The following is a 19,611-nucleotide window of genomic DNA, read 5'->3' as shown; positions in this document are numbered from 1 at the left end:
TACAGGGCATTGTTGATAAAAATCTGTTGCTATTTACCCGGATGATGAGGGGAAACGTGGGTGGACATTTCAGCAAGACAATGACCCCCCCCAAACACACCAATTAAACTCTCAATTGGTTTCAGAGAAAGGAAATAAAGCTGCTAGAATGGCTCAGCCAGTCAACTGACTGGTTTCCAATGGGAATCTATGGAAAGAACTAAAGATCTGAGTTCATAAAAGAGGCCCACCAAACCCTCCAGCTTTTAAGACTGTGTAGAAGAATGGGCCAAAATCACACCTGAGCAATGCATGTGACTCATTTCTCCATACAGGTGATGTCTTGAAGCTGTCATTGCCAATGAAAGTTTTAGTACAGAGTATTAAATACATTTCAGTAAGTATGTCCAACGTTATCCCCTGTGCCATTTCACTTTACTACACATAACTTAATTTCTGGACATCTTTGGTTTGATTTTTTTGGTAAAACTGTCATTTCAATACCACCATTAGAAATATGTTTACTGAGAAAAATGGCAGCGTGTTCATTACTTATCTCCCCCGCTGTGTCTTTTTCACTTAAAGGAGCTTGAATAGATTAATTGTTGGTGCAGCTTCTCTGTTACACCATCAAAACCGTGTCAGGTACGGGAGGTCTGCTCAGACAATCTACTTGGTTGAATCATAGCCTCCTGCTCATTTTTAAAATCAGTTAAGAAAGAGAAATGGATTTAGAAAACTGGTGAAAAAGCATAAATTTATTCTTGCAGGTATATTTAATTTAAGGCAGCTGTGCTTTTGCCAATGCTTTAGTTATTTATTGACATGTTTTATGTTATTTTCAGTTAAAATAACAGAGTGAAGTTGTCTGAGGTCTCCATTTTGACTGCAACAGGATTATTCCAGTGTGTTAGTCGTCACAGAGTATTCGAACAGAGTGAGAAATTGTTCTGACACTGCTTTATGCGTCTGACTTAGAGGATGCAAAATCAAAAGGAGATGGATGAAAATGAATTTGTTTAAGGCAATTTGGGCTTTCTCCATCTCTGTTCTTCTAACTTCAAGCTCTTTGAGTCTTTTCAGCATCTTTCAGATTGATTTCCAACAAAGCATAAAGATTGTTAGGTTTCTGTTTCTGTTATGTTTTTCTTTTGCTCCTTGATTTCTAGTGTTTAGTTTTCTTTTCTCCATGTTTCTTTATCCTGGTTATTTGATTATTATTTTGTTGTTGTTTTCTTATTAGTTCCAGTCTTCCAGGTTTTCCATTTGTTGTCCTCTGCTGCCCTCTTGTGTCCTCTTTCTCTTGCTCTGTTTTCTGTTCAGCCCTCACCTGTTTTCAATTCCCTCATTAGCCCTCTCCCTGTCTCTGTCCCCTTTATAAGCCCTCCCTTTTCAGTTCCTGTTTGCTGGATCCTCGTCTTACATCTCGTCTAACGTCTGTCTGCCTTCCTCATCTCTCCCTGGCTCCTTGAGTTTCGGTTTACCCCTGATGTCCCGTTGGTTCTGGTTCGTTTGTTATTTTGTTGGACTTTTTGATTCCTGCCTCAGTTTCTGTGAACCTAATTAAACCCACTTAAATTCACCACTGCCTACTTGTTTCTGCATTTGGGTCCTCCAAGCCAACACCGTTTTCTGACAAAGTTATGTTCTGCTGTATGGAGTGAATTTTGTTTCATTGTTGTTCGGGCAAAGATCTTGTCTTGCTAACAGAAATATGACCAAAAAAGTCAATCAGAAAATAATATTTGAAGAGCTAAATTGAACAATAATTAAAAATTATTCTCATTATTTACATATTTATGCTTTATGAGTTGCATTCTTTTACAGATCACATTAACTTGATTTCAAGCACAATAAAAAATTCTCACTGTTGATCAATTACTAAAGGCCAGCTGACCAATAGGAGAGGAAATCCCGCCTCCAGACGAGAAGAAAATATTATGTGTGAAACAAATAAAGCATATGATTAATAAAACTCAACATGAAAAATAAAAAATAAAAAAAGAATAATAAATAAATAATAACTATTATTATAACTATTAATAACTATTATTATCATTATTATTATATATTTTTCTTTTTTTTTGGTTATCCAATCAGGGCCCTACTTTCTCTATGGTTTCTTCAATGCATGGAGTCTGAAGACTCGATGGGTATTTGTCGTTAAGACTGACAGGCAGCATCCTACTCCTCAAGAGCAAAGGGGACATTGTGTCGCTGCTAAACAGCTAATTAATGAGCAACACACTCATGAAATCAAACACATTCTGGAGTAAATTTAATGCAACTAAAGAACCACATTTATGAAGTTTCAGAATCAGAATCAGACATACTTTAATAATCCCAGAGGGAAATTACAGTTCACAAGTTTGACTTTGCATGTTTGACCAATTGGTTTATGAAATTTCCAGGGTAGGTTTAGCCTCGCCTGTATGCAGTGGGTAGCACTGCTGCCTTGCAGCAAGGAGGTTCTGGGTTCGATTCCTGGCAAAGGGTCTCTCTGCATTGTGTTTGCATGTTCTCCCTGAGCATGGGCGGGTTCTCTCCGGGTACTCCGGCTTCCTCCCGAAGTCCAAAAACCTGACTGTTAGGTTGATTGGCTTCTCTAAATACTCCTTAGGTGTGAGTGTGTGTGTGAATGGTTGTTTGTCTCTGTCCAGGGTGGACCCCGCCTCTCACCCATTGACAGCTGGAGATAGGCACCAGCACCCCTTGTGACCCCACTTGGGATTAAGCATGTTAGAAGATGGATGGATGGAACACACATAACAGTGAAGATTACAGCTGCAAGGAGCAATGTGTTAATAATTGTGTCCCAAAAGTCTATTATAACATTTCAGCTACTGGCTACTATAAGAGCCAAACTACATCCGTTGTTATCTGATTGGTTCTAATTTGTTTTGACTGACTTTGTTAGTCCCGCCTTTGAATTCGGGCTCTATTCAATTCCTTTATTGCCTAATATAATGTGCACACAGGTGCCTCGGCTAATTTGATTTAGGGGTTGGTTGTAATCTTTGACTTTGCCACTAGAGGTCACCCCGTCAAAGATGATTTAACCTCAAAACTGGAAATAAATAAGGAATAAAACTGCAAAGAGTAAACATAAATGTTTTGAATGTTTTTCCAAGACAAAAAGCAAGAGACGTGATTCAAGTGAACATTCAAAATACATTTTAAATCACATGTTACTTGTTTTAAAAAAAAAAAAACTGTAAAATTGAAACAACCAGATAATTTGACATTTTCAGCACAGCCATTAGCTCAGGTTTTAAGGCAAACAGTTTTTACCAGTCACTGATGCATACCTGAATTGCTAATAAGAAATTATAAACTTTGGAAGCTTCCAAAGCTAATATCTATGTACATTTATGTTAAAGCAGTTTGCAATGAGTGTAATATCAAATCCACTCATCTGTCATGCCTGATCTACTTATTCAGCCAAACGTCTCTAACTTTGCTTTATACAAAATATGCTGCATTAAAACACCTGCAGCTAAATCCTCCTGAGAAGTTTTACTTTCATCTGGATAGATGGATTGTAGTTTAATATGGATGTCCAGTACAGGTCAAAAAGATGCATAAATGCTTTTTAAGAATATATGATAATCATGCTGTTTCCAAATGTCATGAGTTGTTTCATTTTTCTGGAGCTTCTGCGGAGCTCAGTGCCTGATGCATTCATCATGGATGCATCACCGCATGAAACCATTTAGCTTGCATTCAAAATAGGTTTCATCAGAAATTGCTTTAACAAATCATTAAAATCAGTGTAAATAAAACTCCCTTTCAGTTGACCTGGTGCCTCAAAAAAAGCAGTTATAATCATACATGTCATATAAATACATGTGAAATGTAAAGTTTGTTACATTGAAGAAGCATGAAAACAAGCACAGCTGTTTAATATGTTGTCTTTACAGGAAGAAAATCTTGATCTTGTAAATTCTCCAAAAACGTTAAATCAGGAGATACAGTTTTTTAGCTCAAAGAGTTGGAAGGAAAACCTGAACTCTGAGCGTCTCTTGTTCATTTCATGCACTTTTTTTAAGAATCCAAAAATCCACTGATCATCTGAATGACTCTCCGTCCAAAGAAGAAAGTGAAGACGCATTTTTCTGTGCTTTCACTTGTTCAGATCGATGCAATATTGACTGGATAACGCTGGAATCCTGTTCACGGCTTGGAAAGTCCAGCCTCCATCTGACTCCTCCCATCTTTATTTCCACATAAGCCACGCCTGCTTCACACTGTCAGCCCTTACTGCAGTTTAAAGCCTACAGTGTTGTGTAGATGTAGACAAAGATGATGACGACCAGGTTCAGAATAGTCCCGATGATGCCCAGCATGGCTAAGATGCTCTCCTCCTTACAGTCCTGGTCTTGAATTCCCTTTTCCTCATCACTGTAGAGAGTGTTTACCATTTTCCCCGCAGACGTCTTCAGCTTTTGTCGCGGTCCAATCTGGAGCAGACAGATAAAACGAAAAAACCTGTTAATACAAATATTGTTTCATTGAGAGAAGCTGCTTTGTTGCACTGCAGACCAACTGCTGCAGGGCTGACAGGTAAAAATTTGGACAATAATACAGAAACTGACCAGGCTTTCAGCTAGCAATGAAAATGACAAATAGTATGCCCTGTTTTTGGGATGTATGGCTTTGGAACTACCTAAAGTTTCAAAGGCAGCAGATGAAGGAGTTGAAAAAATTGAACTTTTGCTGCTTGATGGGCCACATTGACCAATCAGAGAAGCTGATCTGGGAGCTGGCAGGGAGTCAGACGCAGCACTGCTGATGCAGAGCGCTATGATCACTCCTCTGAAACTTCATTAAGGCCTAAATTAACTTAAAATGTAGAAACTGCCAACAAAACATTTTCGCTTTTATTATGCTGGTGCCTGCAGTTGGTTTCACTACGACGGAGTATTAGGGTCAGGCTAGAGATTTTGTATTTTTTTATTTTGAGAATAAAGCCATAATATTGCGAGAATAAAGTCTTCATATCACAACCCATTTCAGAAAGAAAGCTTGGAGCTCCGCCCAGAAGATGACGTCCGACCAGCTCCACCAATCAGCAACCAGAATCCACTTTGACATCCTGCCCAGTTTGATGCTGCTGCTAAAAGATTTCCTGATTTGTCAAACTGATGCTAAAGTAGAACTTCACATGATGCTCCACATTCCTCATTTTAGGGAAGAAAGGGCTTCTTGGAAGAGTTGTCATAAAATACAACTTGTTTCTCATCATTTTAGGACATTTTTCTCGTTATATTACGACTTTATTCTCATAATTTTATGACTATTCTTGTTGCAACTTTATTCTCATAATGTTACGAATTTATTCTCAATATAGAAGAAAAAATAAATACTGGCCCTAATACTCCGTCGTAGAATCACATACCTTAAAACGCTAATATCTACTTCTAGCCACCTCCAACAGTAGGGGAAAACCCCCAAGAGGCAAGCGGGCCTGAGGCAGCTGCTGCTGGGGATTCCCAGTGACAGCGCAGCGCCGGTATGTGGGGGTCTGAGCGGCTCCCACAGAGAAATAATCTTTGAAGGCAGGATGGTAATCTGGATGAACTGACTATGTTTTCAGGTGGACTTTCTCCCTTTAAAAAATGTTAAAACTACTTTTTACCCACTGATCACAGAAAATATAGCAAAGCTGCTCTCTGGCATTGAACACCGGAGGAGCAGACGCATCTGGACTCACTTTACTGGACATCTGACCTTAATGTGGACAAGCATCCGAAATGAAGCAGCAGACGTTTTTTTGCAGCTGAAATCGAGGTGTGAACATACCGTTAGAGTTTCTGATTGTTTTAATTAACCTATGAAACATGACTTTGTTATGTCATGTCTTCCTTATGAAATTTCCACCTCTCTTCAAGCACACATAAATCCCATAATCAGGATAAAAGTAGTGTTGGAACAAAGACAAACATTTGGCAACATTCCACCTCAGAATGCAGGAATGAGCGTTTCAGAGAGTCTAAATTGCACAATTTTCCAAACCCGCTACACCACGCAAAGCCTAAAGATGTGATACACCAAGGTTTACGCACTATGAAATATCCTTAGCTAAAAGCCTGTAACTGAGGATGGAGAGAAGCCTTGCTGTGTCCTTCATCAAAGTCGACCCTTTGCAGAGGAATATTTTAACATGACTTTAAAAAAAATCTGAAAATATAAAGAAAAACAGTTTGGTTCTGAAAAGAAAGCTAAAAAAATGAACACTCAGGTTTATTAAGTTAGTTTAAGTTTACACAGCTCTGAATAAAATGAATATATACTTTTTTTTACCACTAATTTAAATTACTTCTGTAAAACTGGTATAAAGAGCAACAACTATATTCACAAACCCATATCACAAATTTACGAGTACAAGCACATTTCATAAATGTACAAGTACAACTCAGAAGTTTAAAGTACAAATCAGAAGTTTAAGACTACAAATCAAAAAATTGCATTTGAAAATGCCCTATTTACATGTACATGTCACATACTGTGACGGAGGAGCCGTCATCAGCTGGGATTTAGGAATAAGTCAGTGTCAGCATGCGCACAAACATACACACACACACGCATACATACACGTACGCAATCCCTTACTTTTGTTGCAGGTTGGGCTGGTGCCGTTCATCGTGGGTGCACGTGTATGGAAGCCCGTTTCCGCCACTCTGTAAAAAAAAAAAAAAAAACTATCTCAATATAATGAGATAGTAACTCAATATAATGAGATACTATCTCATTATATTGAGATACTATCTCATTATAATGAGATACTATCTCATTATATTGAGATAGTTTTTTTTTTTTTTTTTTTACAGAGTGGCGGAAACGGGCTTCCATACACACGCGATGGTCCAGTTTTCATTTAACATTTATTCTAACCTGCTCATTTTCAACCAAGTATATTTTCTGCATCTATTTTCAAACAGGTTTATTTCCGGATTGTAGTGCGCCAGGAGGGAGTCACGTGATGACGTAGTGATGTCATCAGAACGTACAGAGTGTGTTGTATTAAATTGAGTATTGTATTTTTGATTACAAGTTTATTATTATTTTTTTTTTCTCTCTTTAGTATGGTATTATTATTATTATTGTCATCATTATCAAAATCATTATTTTTGTTTACTTAGTGAATTAGAAGTAATTGTCTAGTTTTTATTTTATTTTATTTTTTTCTGTGGGTGGAGCCTATAGCTTTAAAAGCAGGCCTCTGTTCCACAGGGAGTCAGTCTGTGGCTGGACTCCTGAGATGTCACACTGAAGGTGATGGATTCTGATTTTTTTGAAGGTACTGCTCTTTTTCTGATTTTAACCTGCCTTGGATGTCCATGTAAATATTTTTGCACCAACCGTCTTTGTTCACCAGAAGAAAAAATCACTGAATAAAAAAACAATCACTAAACTTATCTCCGGCATTGGCCAGTCATTTATGTGTTTGACCAAGTCACAATAGAACCCCGTCACACATACTTACAAATATAAATGAAAAATTTAAAAAATATAAATCAGAAAGTTCCACGTACAAATCAAAATTCTGAGTGCAAATCAAAAATTTATAAATTCATCTAAGCTATGAATCACAAATGTAAAAAATGGAATCACAACTTTGCCAACAAATATAACAATACAAATCATATATTTCAAAGTACAAATTTAGAGTTTGAGGCATATATTACCAACCACAAATCATACATTTACACTGCAAAAAGGATCTTAAAATGAGTAGAAATTCTTACAATAAGTGTATTTACTCGTCATTTGAGTAGGTAAATAAGTTGAACTGCCAAAGGAATAAGTATGTTTAGCCTCAAAATAAGATAAGTAGATATTATGCACTTGAAAAGGACTAATATCTCAGCATGATCTGGAAAAACTAATCCATGCGTTTATTTTTAGTCGAATTGATTACTGCAACGGTGTTTTCACAGGTCTGCCTAAAAAGTGGATCAGACAGCTGCAGCTGATCCAGAACGCTGCTGCCCGTGTCCTCACTAAGACTAAGAAAGTAGAGCACATCACCCCGGTTCTAAAGTCCTTCCACTGGCTCCCTGTATCTCAGAGAATAGACTTTAAAATCCTTCTGTTAGTCTCTAAATCTCTGAATGGCTTAGCACCTAAATACATCACAGACTTGCTATCAGTGTATCAACCCTCCAGACCACTCAGGTCTTCTGGCTCCAGCCTGCTCTGCAGACCTAGAACCAGAACTAAACATGGAGAAGCAGCATTTAGTTCCTATGCTCCACTTATCTGGAACAAACTTCCAGAAAACTGTAAAAGTGCGGAAAGCCTGAGTTCCTTTAAATCAAGACTAAAAACACATTTGTTTAGGATTGCCTTCCACTGTACTAGTTAAACAGTTCAACTAAAACATATTTTTTATATATATATATATATTTTTTTTAATATTCTTTTTTTTGTTCCTGCATTTTTTATTTTATTTTTTTATTTTTTAACCACTTGCTTTGATTCTGTTTTATCTTCCTGTATTTTAATCATGTAAAGCATTATCTTTGTAATGAATTGTGCTATACAAATAAATTTGCCTTGCCTTGCCTTGAAGTCAGAGACTGCAGTCGTGTTTCACTTACTATACCTGCTCAATTCAATAACAAATGCAATTAATTTACGAAAAATTGACTTACTTAAACCACATTGTTTTGCAGTGTCCGAAGTTTTAAAGAACAAATAAAAAACTACAAGTACGAATCGCACATTTTCAAGCATAAATCACACATTTTCAGCATGAATAATACATTCACCAGAATGCATTATTATTTTCAACTTTAGATCAAATATTTATGACTACAAATCACAAATTTAAGAGCATAAATCCTAAATTTATGAGTACTTATTAATACATTTATAGAACAAATCCCAAATATTCAAATACAAATCACAAATATACAAGAAATCGCACATCACGAGTATAATCAAAAACTTACAAACACAATTTTAAAATTAAGAGTTTGAGTCACATATTTATGAGTACAAATCAATCAGTTCACCAAATTTAAGTTCGAATAACAAATTTGCAAATCCAAAATTTACATACAGGAATCCCAAATTTACAAATCCAAATTACAAACTTATGTTTACCAACCACAGTACAAATTTAAGAGTATGATTCTTAAATTTAAAGCGTGCAAATCACACATTTAGAGTTTGAATCACATATTTCCGAATATAAATGAGAACTTTACGTTTAGGAATGTGAAACCCCTGATGATGTTGGGAGCTGGAGAAATCCCATCTTTCTCCAGCAGAGTCCGCCGTGGATCCTCTGAGGGAGCCTCCTGCACAGCTGCAGCTCGTCAAAGATCATCAGAGGATCCACTATATAAGCTGTCTTCAGACCTTGCCTCAACGCCGCAGTGTTGTTCCAGTTGGTCAGCGCTAAAGCCTATCCTCAGTGTATCTCCATGACTTTGAATCCAGTCTGGATTCTAACTACTGTCTCTGTTTTCCAGGAAACCCGTGCCTCCTCTGTGAGATCTCTGGAAGAGCTAACCTGCCGAGCCGACCCTCTGAGCCAAACCCTGAAGATTCACAGAGAACCCCCAAGCAGCTCAGGACTAGAGCTGGGAAATCTAAGCCAAGGTCTGTTCAAGCTAAGACGTGAGACGCTGAAGCAGCAAACGGACTCTGCTGACAAACCCCTTCTCCAGAACCAACAGTGACTCTCTCAAGGTTAACCTGAAGAACCCTCAAGGTACAATCAGTGAACCAGTGGAAATCAAACCCTGTCAGCAGTCACTAACTGTGCTGTCTCTCACGCAGACTCCGGTGAACCAGTTCCCAGGCCCGAACCAGAATCAGTACATTCTGTGTGTTTTGTGCTTTAATAAACTGTTCAACTTTTCATCCTTGTGTCCGTCAGTGGTGTTCTGCATAACTGGGTCTCCTTCTGTGAACCCATCATGACAGATGAAGCATCAGACTCGTTACTCATAGGTGGCAGTAATACACCTGAAGGTTGCTCACCAACAGCCATTAAACAAGAAAAGGAAGAAGATGAAAAAGCAGCTTTAGAGCGATTGTTATACCTTTGCTAAAACATTGTTTTCAGTGTATGCAGAGTATAATATTTGATCAATATTTTTTTATTTTTCAATAAAAGGCAGGATCCAAGCAACCTCCAGGTGGAATACCACCACCAGCTGCTAAGGAGTGAAACTGTTTATTTAGGGGTTGTAAATTAGTGCTCATAAATTTGTGATTCATAATTATTTATTTTAAAGATGTTGCTTCGTTCTTTATACTGTAACTTTTGAACTTTTTTTCACAGATAAAACATGGCATGTATGTATGCGTTAAGAAAGAATAAGTATAAACCTTAAATTTATTCAAGTTTATTGACTTACGTTTGCAAATAGAAATGCCTACAGCACTAGATGAGCTAATATGACTTAATTAAATTCTCATTGGGACCAACTTCTATTTCCAGTTAGGGTTAGTACAAGTGTTATACCGATTCCAGTATCTGGTGGGGCCCCAATCCAGCACTCAAATGGTGGTATCGGTATCGGCGAGTACCAACCAATAGGGCACTGATACCATTTTGAGAGGCTAAAGTTTCTTCAACTATTGTCACCCATTCCAGGTAGACAATAAAAATTTCTACTGGATTCACTTTGTTTTAGTCTTTTTCCTGCTTCACAAAGGAAGGCAGCAGCTTGACATGAAGCCATGATGGTGATTATTTTCCATCCAAGTAGTCTGCAGTTCTTCATAGATACACACACAGTAATTTCAGACAGATGGTATCGGTAGGATATCGGTATCGGCCAATACTGCACAGCCAGGTATCGGGTATCGTGTTGGGGCCAAAACATAATGGAAGGTTGATTCAGAAAAACAGTAGCGCCTCCAGAAATGTTTCATAGGGGGGGCCGGTTTAACCTGACTCCGCCAGATGGATTTGCTCCGCATATCCATCTGGAAACCTTCCGTTGAAGTAATTTTGGGAAGGGGCGAAAATACTGGTTAGCTGATTGGCCTATGTTGGTGATAGACGGGCCAAATAAACCAATCAGATCAACGAAGCATATGACGTACTAACAGAGCGACGACGAAGAGGAGCCAATAGATAGATCAAACTCTTGCCGAAACCAGTCGGGAGAAGAGCAAAAACATCTTTTCCTCTGAGAAAAGCCTCCAGAGCAGTGTTTTGCTCTTCTTTCAGTGAAGAAATACTCTGTAATTCCCATAAAACTTGCTCAACAGCCACGCTAACGCTAGTTTCATCGGTTGAAGCCGCCATGTTCTTTAGACTGAACTGTCGCGCTTCTCGTTGCGTCACACCTCAACCCGCCTCAAAGCCAACGCTGATTGGACGTTCGTTTGGTGAACGGCTCCAAATCTTCTTTAACGGAGAGTCTCCAGACTGATCTGCGATCGAAACCTTGAAAGCTCGCGAGATCAGGATGGTCTCACCAGGCTAGGGCAAGATGGGGCCACTAAAAATCTTGAGGTGGCCCACTGAAACTAAAAGCCATAATCAATCAATCAAACAAATTTAATTGTATAGCCCTTTACAATAGCCAAATGGTACCCAAAGTGCTTTACAACAAAGCCATAAAAACATTACATAACACATATAAAAACATACAAGATACAATTAAAAGTGCTGTAGTGATGCAGCGCTGCAGGACATTATAAGCCTTCCAGAGGTGCATAGAAAGGAGCACACAGAAAGAGGACATCTAAGAGACATTATTATCCTAGTCAGAATTAAATGCTTATTTTAAAAAGTGGGGTTTAAGCTTTTTTTTTTTTTTTTATTCTGAGGTCAGTACTTTCAGAGTCTGACTATTGTGTTAAACCTGCCTGTAGTAATCATAAAAACGTAAGTAAACACCTACTCTTACCCTGGTTTATTGTATGATTTCTAATGTTATGTCCCTTGCTGTGCATAATGGTATGAAATGCTAAACTGATGCTACTAAAATTTACTACTACAGCTATAAGTGGGGTGGCCCGGGCTTTGCACTTCGGCTGTGGCCACCCTGTGGTGGTGCCACTGCAGATAAACATAGTGGAAGGGAGGAGGATTTTAACTCTCTATATTGTTCTTAAATTGAAAACCATAAGCACCATACGCTTTTACTGTTATATAATGACATAAATGGCTGCTGACAGATGCTTTGTCAAATCAATGAGGAGGACTTCCTCACTACTACTCAGGTACCTGATCTACTGGAGCAGCAGAGGTCTGTTTATAAGGAGTTGTTAAAATAGCAAGAAAACACAAACAAAGGCTTTATGCAAATGCTCATGGATTCATTCAACAAAAGACCGGATGGATTCATAAAAGACCTGTGCGACCTGAGGGCAAGCCTTCAGGTCACACAGAACAATTTTGAGGATGAAAAGCTTCATGCTGAGAAGTTGTCCCAAAACTGGAAAGACAATGATGTCAACATGCTCAATTCAAAGTTAAATACTGTGAATGTGTTTTAAAACTTGGTTTTTAAAGGAATCCCTGAGTCTGGGCATGAAAAATGGAATGATTGGAAGGATAAAATAAGAAAGATCCAGAGTGAAAAATTCAAACTGGACCAAAAACACATTGAGCTACAGCAGGTCCATCACTTTGGAAAGCCAGCTGCTAGAGATGAAAAACTAAGACCAATTGTGGCCAAGTTGCTTCGCTTCAAAGACAGAAACACTTTTTTGTAGAAGGCAAGATGCCTCAGAGGATCGATCGAACTGCAGGTGGACCTTCATAGAAAATCCTCTATTTTTATCTTTTATCCAGAAATATGCAGCCATATTATGCGATTTTATTCTGTTTAGCCTTCAGCTGCTAAATGTGGTTCTCAGTAAGTTTATGTAGAGCAAAGTTTCAGAAAATATAAAAAATATCTTGAGTGAAGCCGTGGTTGGAGCAAAGCCTGCAGCTATGAATTCACTGAGCTTAGACAGATTTCTTTTTGGAGGGACACAGAGGTGGACAATGCTGGCAGCTCACTAAAGCTTCAGGAGGGAGAAGACAGCAGATATTTCTGCACCATGCTCTCTTCAGCTCCGGCATGTCCTCCACTGTTTTAATCGTGGCTGAGAGTGCCAGCACTCGTCTGAGTGATTTCACAGGTCTGTGTGTGAGTGGGTCTGAGTGTGTACTGCTATATGCTGCCTGGGGTGCCCTAGTACAAACTATCTGTATGTTGCTGGCCTGTAGGTGCAGCAGCTTGTGCAAGTTTGCATCCAAACACCTCTCAGGAGAAAAGTGCTCCTTCTGCGGGTCAATGATTTTAGGCGGCAACTCACTGTATGCTAAAAATAAACTGTCTAACAGAGTTGGACTTTTAGTGAAAACGTTTTTGATGAAAAAAAAAAAAAATGTTTTTTTTTAACTCCATCAAGTTACCTAAGCCACTAACAGGTACACTTTGTGCCTCTCCGATTAATAGTCTGCATGGCTGAACACTGATTTTATTTTAAAGGTGCAGTGTTTAATAATTACAGGGATTTACTGACATAGACGTCATATATTATCTATAAATATGTGACTAAAAGTCTCAATCTTGATGTTTGCCTTGTCTTAGAAATGACCATTTATAATTATATAGGAGTGGGTTCACATTTGTGCAGGCAGACATCTTTTGCGTTAATGCAGCACAGAGCTGATAAACTAGTGACCATAGAGATCGCTAATGTCATGGTTTTGGTTCTGTTTAAGCTTTATCTTTGAGGTTGCAATGGTTTTATTTCCATTTTGTGCTATTCTAGTTGTTTTTTTATTATATTTGTGACAGGAATCCAGTTTGTCCAGGGTACTCTAGCCATGCTTAGTTTAGCAGAGTCCAACCTGAGTTTTTGTTTGCCAGTTTTGGGTACTCTAGCCAAGCTGAGTTTTGCTGAGTCAAAGTTTTGCTGAGTTTTTGTCAACCTGAGTGTCAGGCCTCGGCCTCTTCTGTTTACCTTCACAGGTGTCTGTCGTTGACTGGAGGGCGGGGCACGCACACCTGCAAGTGGTTCAGCAGCACCGGCCCTGCACTATTTGAGCAGCGCTCAGACAGCGGGAGGACGCCAGAGTGTTACCATTGCGGTATGCCTGATCGGCCACGGCCTTTCGCCTAACCTACCTTTTCTCTGGCTCATACTCCTGCGTTTGTGTCTCCCAGGTTCTCTCTCGTGAATCATCTCCTCCTCTCGTGGCGGATCCTTCCAGGTCCTCTCAGGAGTATCGAGGTTGGTCACCCAGTCTGTGGGTCCCTGGCCTCCCGTTTCTCCCTGGTTCCTCCCGCTGGTTCAGATTTCCGGAGGCTGCTCGGACAACTCCTCATTCCCCCGCTCTCTGGTCACGCCACGCCTGTCACATCACCATCAGGCAGCGCCGAGTTCTCACTGCTCCCTCCCGGTCCGGTGTCCGCGCTCTGTGGTAAGCTCAGATCCGTTGGTTTCTCCCTCCTGATTCTCCGCGTTCTAACCTCTTCTCTATCCTCCTTAGACGAGACCGGTTTCCTGGCAGCGCTCCATTTCCTGTGTTTTTTTGGTTGACATAATCTCTGTGATCTGCTTGACTAATTGTTAATAAAGACCCTGAGACTGTGCCTGTTTTTCCGAGTGTGTTTCTGCATGTGGGCGCGGCACCTAAAGCCAAACATGACAGAAGAACACTCTGGCCAAACAGACCCAGCGAACGCACTCGGTAGGGCGTTAACCGCTCAACAGGACCAGATTCGGGGTCTAGAAGCCACCGTTTTAGGGCTGCAGAGTCAGTTACAGGGCTTTGCAGCTCAGATTAATCAGCTGACTAGCGTGCTAAGCGCGAGCCCCCAGGCAGCCGCTTCCGCGTCCCCGGGCCCCGCCCCCGCGTCAGCGGAGACGTCATTCTCCGCCCCCGAGCCCACCTCGCCCAGTCCGGAGAGGTTCTCAGGTGACAGCGGAGATTGTGGGGGATTCTTTTTCCAGTGCTCACTCGTTTTTAACCGTTCCCCACGTTTGTACGCCCAGGATCATGTGAAAATTTCTTTTATTTTACGGCTGTTAACGGAAAGAGCACTAAGATGGGCTGAGTCCCGCTTCCCCGACTGCCAGAGGTTTGGCTGCACATTTGAAGAGTTTTTGTCAGAATTTAAGATGGTTTTTGCAGCCGACTCTAATGAGGTGCAGGACTCACGGCGGCTCTTAGCTCTTCGGCAGCGTGGAAGACGCGTAGCCGATTTTGCCATAGAGTTCCGGACCTTGGCGGCTGCGGCAGGTTGGGAGGAACGCGCTCTCAAGTCGGTGTTTTTCCAGGCTCTTGACGAGTCTCTTAAGGACGAATTAGCTCGGCTAGAGGAACCTTCCACCTTAAATGATTACATCACCCTGGCGGTTCGTTTAGATAACCGGCTTCGGACTCGGAGCCGAGGTCGTCCAGAGAGAGCCACCTTTAGTCTACTGCCCCAGCCTGATCGAAGCGCCCTCAGACCCGCTGCAGTTTCGCCTTCCCCCCCGGAACCCATGCAGCTGGGCCGGGTGCGGCTCACCCCAGAGGAAAGACAGCAGCGCATGGACTCTAGGTTATGCCTGTATTGCGCCTCGCCTGATCATTTTATTCGGGAGTGCCCTGAGCGCCCAAAAGAACTGGTCCGTCGGTCGTAGCGGAGGAACCGGCGGACCAATCTCAGTTACTTTTGTCTTCACCTCCGCGGCTCTGTCTCCAGGCTGCAATCGTTTCTGTTCAGCAGACCTTTAAGTTGTCCGCCCTCGTTGATTCAGGGTGCGATTTTAATTTAATCGATCGGACCTTTGTCCTGCGCGCTCGTCTCGAGACGATCCCTTTGTGCACGCCCCTCCAGGTTTCCGCCCTGGACGGCGGGGTTCTTCCTAGAATAACCCATCGTACTGAGCCCCTTGAACTCGTGGTCTCTGGTAACCATAGAGAACGAGTTACATTTTTAGTTTTTCCTATTAAGCATGCTCCGATCGTTCTTGGTTTCCCGTGGTTGCAGATGCATAACCCGCAGATAAACTGGGTCGACTGAAGGGTTAATTCTTGGTCAATCAGATGTCATGCAGAATGTCTGCAATCTGCTGAACCGCCTAGTCCACCTCCTGAACTGTCCTGTGCTCAGGTTGACCCTGAGAACTTGAAACTGGTGCCTGAGCAGTATCATGACCTCAAGCAGGTTTTCAGTAAGACCCTGGCCTGCTCGCTTCCGCCACATCGCCCGTACGATTGCGGCATCGACCTTCTGCCAGGTGCCCCGCTACCGACGAGCCGTCTCTATAATATTTCTCGGGCCGAACGTCAGGCGTTAGAGAAATATATCAAGGAGTCTCTCGCAGCTGGACTTATCCGCCCGTCGTCTTCGCCTCTCGGTGCGGGGTTTTTCTTCGTTTCCAAGAAGGACGGCTCCCTCCGTCCGTGCATTGACTATCGCGGCCTAAACGCGATAAATGTTAAAAATAAATACCCTCTCCCGCTCCTCTCCTCCGCCCTCGAGCCGGTCCAGTCTGCCACCATCTTCACTAAGTTAGATTTACGTAGCGCTTACCACTTAGTGCGGATCCGCCGGGGGGATGAGTGGAAGACGGCCTTCAAGACACCCCTTGGTCACTTTGAATATCAGGTCATGCCCTTCGGCCTGTGCAACGCTCCTGCTGTCTTCCAGGCTCTGGTCAATGATGTTCTCCGTGACTTTCTAAACATCTTTGTCTTCGTGTACATAGATGACATCCTCATTTACTCCCGCACCCTCTCCGAACATATACATCACGTTCGCCTAGTCCTCCAACGGCTTCTGGAGAACAGGTTGTTTGTCAAGGCAGAGAAGTGCGAGTTTCACAAGCACTCGGTCACTTTTCTCGGACTCATCCTGGAGGGGGGGCAGGTCCGATCGGACCCCGAGAAGATTAAGGCTGTGCTCAACTGGCCTGTACCAGAGACTAGGAGGGAGTTGCAACGTTTTCTTGGTTTTGCTAACTTTTACCGGCGCTTTATCAGGGGGTACAGTCAGATCGCAGCTCCCCTCCACGCTCTTACTTCTGTCAAGGTCCCCTTCGTTTGGAACCCCGAGGCAAACAGAGCCTTCACCGACCTTAAGAGAAGGTTCTCGCAAGCACCCATCCTCATTCACCCTGACCCTGCCAAACAATTCACCGTTGAAATTGACGCTTCTGACTCTGGGGTTGGGGCGGTGTTGTCCCAGTGCTCGGACATAGACCAGAAGCTTCATCCCTGCGCCTTTTTCTCTCGGCGTCTGACCCCGGCAGAGCGTAACTATGATGTTGGGGACAGGGAGCTCCTGGCCATTAAGCTAGCCCTGGAAGAGTGGCGCCATTGGCTAGAGGGGTCCGAGCAGCCCGTGTTAATTTGGACCGACCACAAGAATCTGGCCTACCTCCAGTCTGCCAAACGTTTGAACCCTAGGCAGGCCCGCTGGTCCCTTTTCTTCTCCCGCTTCAACTTAACAATCTCCTACCGCCCTGGCTCAAAGAACCAGAAACCTGACGCCCTGTCTCGCCTCTATGCTCCCCCCGACTCTGATAAGGAACCAGTTCCCATCCTACCTCCCTCCTGTGTTTTCGGTGCCCTCCAGTGGGAGATACAAGACATGATCTCACAGGCTCAACGTTCTGACCCAGATCCAGGCAATGGCCCGGTTAACCGCACCTATGTCCCCACCTCTGTCCGTGCCCGAGTCATCCAGTGGGCCCACTCTGAGAAATTCTCTGCTCATCCAGGCATCCTTAGAACCCTCAAGTTTCTCTCCCGACGTTTCTGGTGGCCCACCATCTCCCAAGACACCAAACAGTTTGTCCAATCTTGTCCTGTTTGTGCCCAGAATAAGTCCTCCAACAGACCTCCCGCAGGCCTCCTCCAGCCATTACCTGTTCCCGAGCGCCCTTGGTCTGACATAGCCCTCGATTTTGTGACCGGCCTCCCTCCTTCACAAGGTATGACCACCATCCTCACTGTTGTAGACCGTTTTTCCAAGGCCTGCCATCTCATCCCCCTTAGAAAACTCCCCTCAGCTCTCCAGACGGCCCAGCTCCTGGTTAAGCATGTTTTTCGTCTGCACGGCATCCCGCAGGACATACTGTCTGACCGTGGTCCTCAATTCATCTCGCGGGTTTGGAAGGAATTTGCCAGGGCCCTGGGGGCCCGGTATACCCTTACCTCCGGTTACCACCCGCAGACAAACGGTCAGACAGAGCGATTGAACCAGGAGCTGGAGACCTCCCTCCGTTGTCTCACGTCCAATAACCCCTCTGATTGGAGCAAGTACCTTCCTTGGGTGGAGTACGCTCACAATAGCCACATCTCCACAGCTACTGGCAGGTCCCCCTTTGAGGTCTCCCTTGGTTACCAACCCCCGTTACTCCCCGAGGATAACAGACAGATCGCCGTCCCTACTGTTAACCACCACATCCTTCGTTGTAGGCAGTTCTGGAACCAAACCATCCAAGCACTCAGACAGACTGCCGAACAGAACCGCCGATTCGCTGACCGGAGGCGGCGCCCTGCCCCCAGTTACCATCCCGGTCAGCGAGTCTGGCTCTCCACTCGAGACATCCCCTCCCGGGCCACCAGTCGGAAGCTGTCTCCCCGTTTTGCCGGCCCCTATGAGATCATCTCCATAGTTAGCCCCTCGACCGTCCGCCTCCGTCTTCCATCTCACTCCAGAGTCCATCCCACCTTCCACGTGTCCCAGATCAAGCCCGTTGTCACCAGTTCTTTCTGCCCTCCGGCTGAACCCCCTCCGCCAACCCAGGATCACCACGGACGTCAGGTCCAACGGATCGTGGCCTCCCGTCCCCGAGGCAGAGGTTTTCAGTACCCCGTCGACTGGGTGGGTTGCGGTCCTGAGGATCGGTCCTGGCTTCCTGGCTCTTCCATCCCGGATCGGTCCCTGATCGACTCCTTCCTGTCCTCCCGTCCATCTTCCTCGTGCTCGCCAGGAGGCGACCGTTGAGGGGGGGGTGGTGTCAGGCCTCGGCCTCTTCTGTTTACCTTCACAGGTGTCTGTCGTTGACTGGAGGGCGGGGCACGCACACCTGCAAGTGGTTCAGCAGCACCGGCCCTGCACTATTTGAGCAGCGCTCAGACAGCGGGAGGACGCCAGAGTGTTACCATTGCGGTATGCCTGATCGGCCACGGCCTTTCGCCTAACCTACCTTTTCTCTGGCTCATACTCCTGCGTTTGTGTCTCCCAGGTTCTCTCTCGTGAATCATCTCCTCCTCTCGTGGCGGATCCTTCCAGGTCCTCTCAGGAGTATCGAGGTTGGTCACCCAGTCTGTGGGTCCCTGGCCTCCCGTTTCTCCCTGGTTCCTCCCGCTGGTTCAGATTTCCGGAGGCTGCTCGGACAACTCCTCATTCCCCCGCTCTCTGGTCACGCCACGCCTGTCACATCACCATCAGGCAGCGCCGAGTTCTCACTGCTCCCTCCCGGTCCGGTGTCCGCGCTCTGTGGTAAGCTCAGATCCGTTGGTTTCTCCCTCCTGATTCTCCGCGTTCTAACCTCTTCTCTATCCTCCTTAGACGAGACCGGTTTCCTGGCAGCGCTCCATTTCCTGTGTTTTTTTGGTTGACATAATCTCTGTGATCTGCTTGACTAATTGTTAATAAAGACCCTGAGACTGTGCCTGTTTTTCCGAGTGTGTTTCTGCATGTGGGCGCGGCA

General features: G+C 43.5%; 1 long non-coding RNA gene across 1 annotated transcript; it reads left to right on the top strand.

Moving 5' to 3' along the window:
- Positions 1–13,897: 13,897 nt before the first annotated feature.
- On the top strand, positions 13,898–14,488 carry LOC119797780. The gene is made up of 3 exons (XR_005282624.1): positions 13,898–14,044; positions 14,121–14,377; positions 14,447–14,488. It is a non-coding gene; the product is annotated as an uncharacterized LOC119797780 (long non-coding RNA).
- The last annotated feature ends 5,123 nt before the right edge of the window (positions 14,489–19,611 follow it).

Source organism: Cyprinodon tularosa, unplaced genomic scaffold (assembly GCF_016077235.1).
Source record: "Cyprinodon tularosa strain WSP-4 unplaced genomic scaffold, ASM1607723v1 ctg6, whole genome shotgun sequence".
In the NCBI taxonomy this organism is placed as follows: domain Eukaryota; kingdom Metazoa; phylum Chordata; class Actinopteri; order Cyprinodontiformes; family Cyprinodontidae; genus Cyprinodon; species Cyprinodon tularosa.
This window is presented reverse-complemented; position numbering and strand designations above follow the sequence as displayed.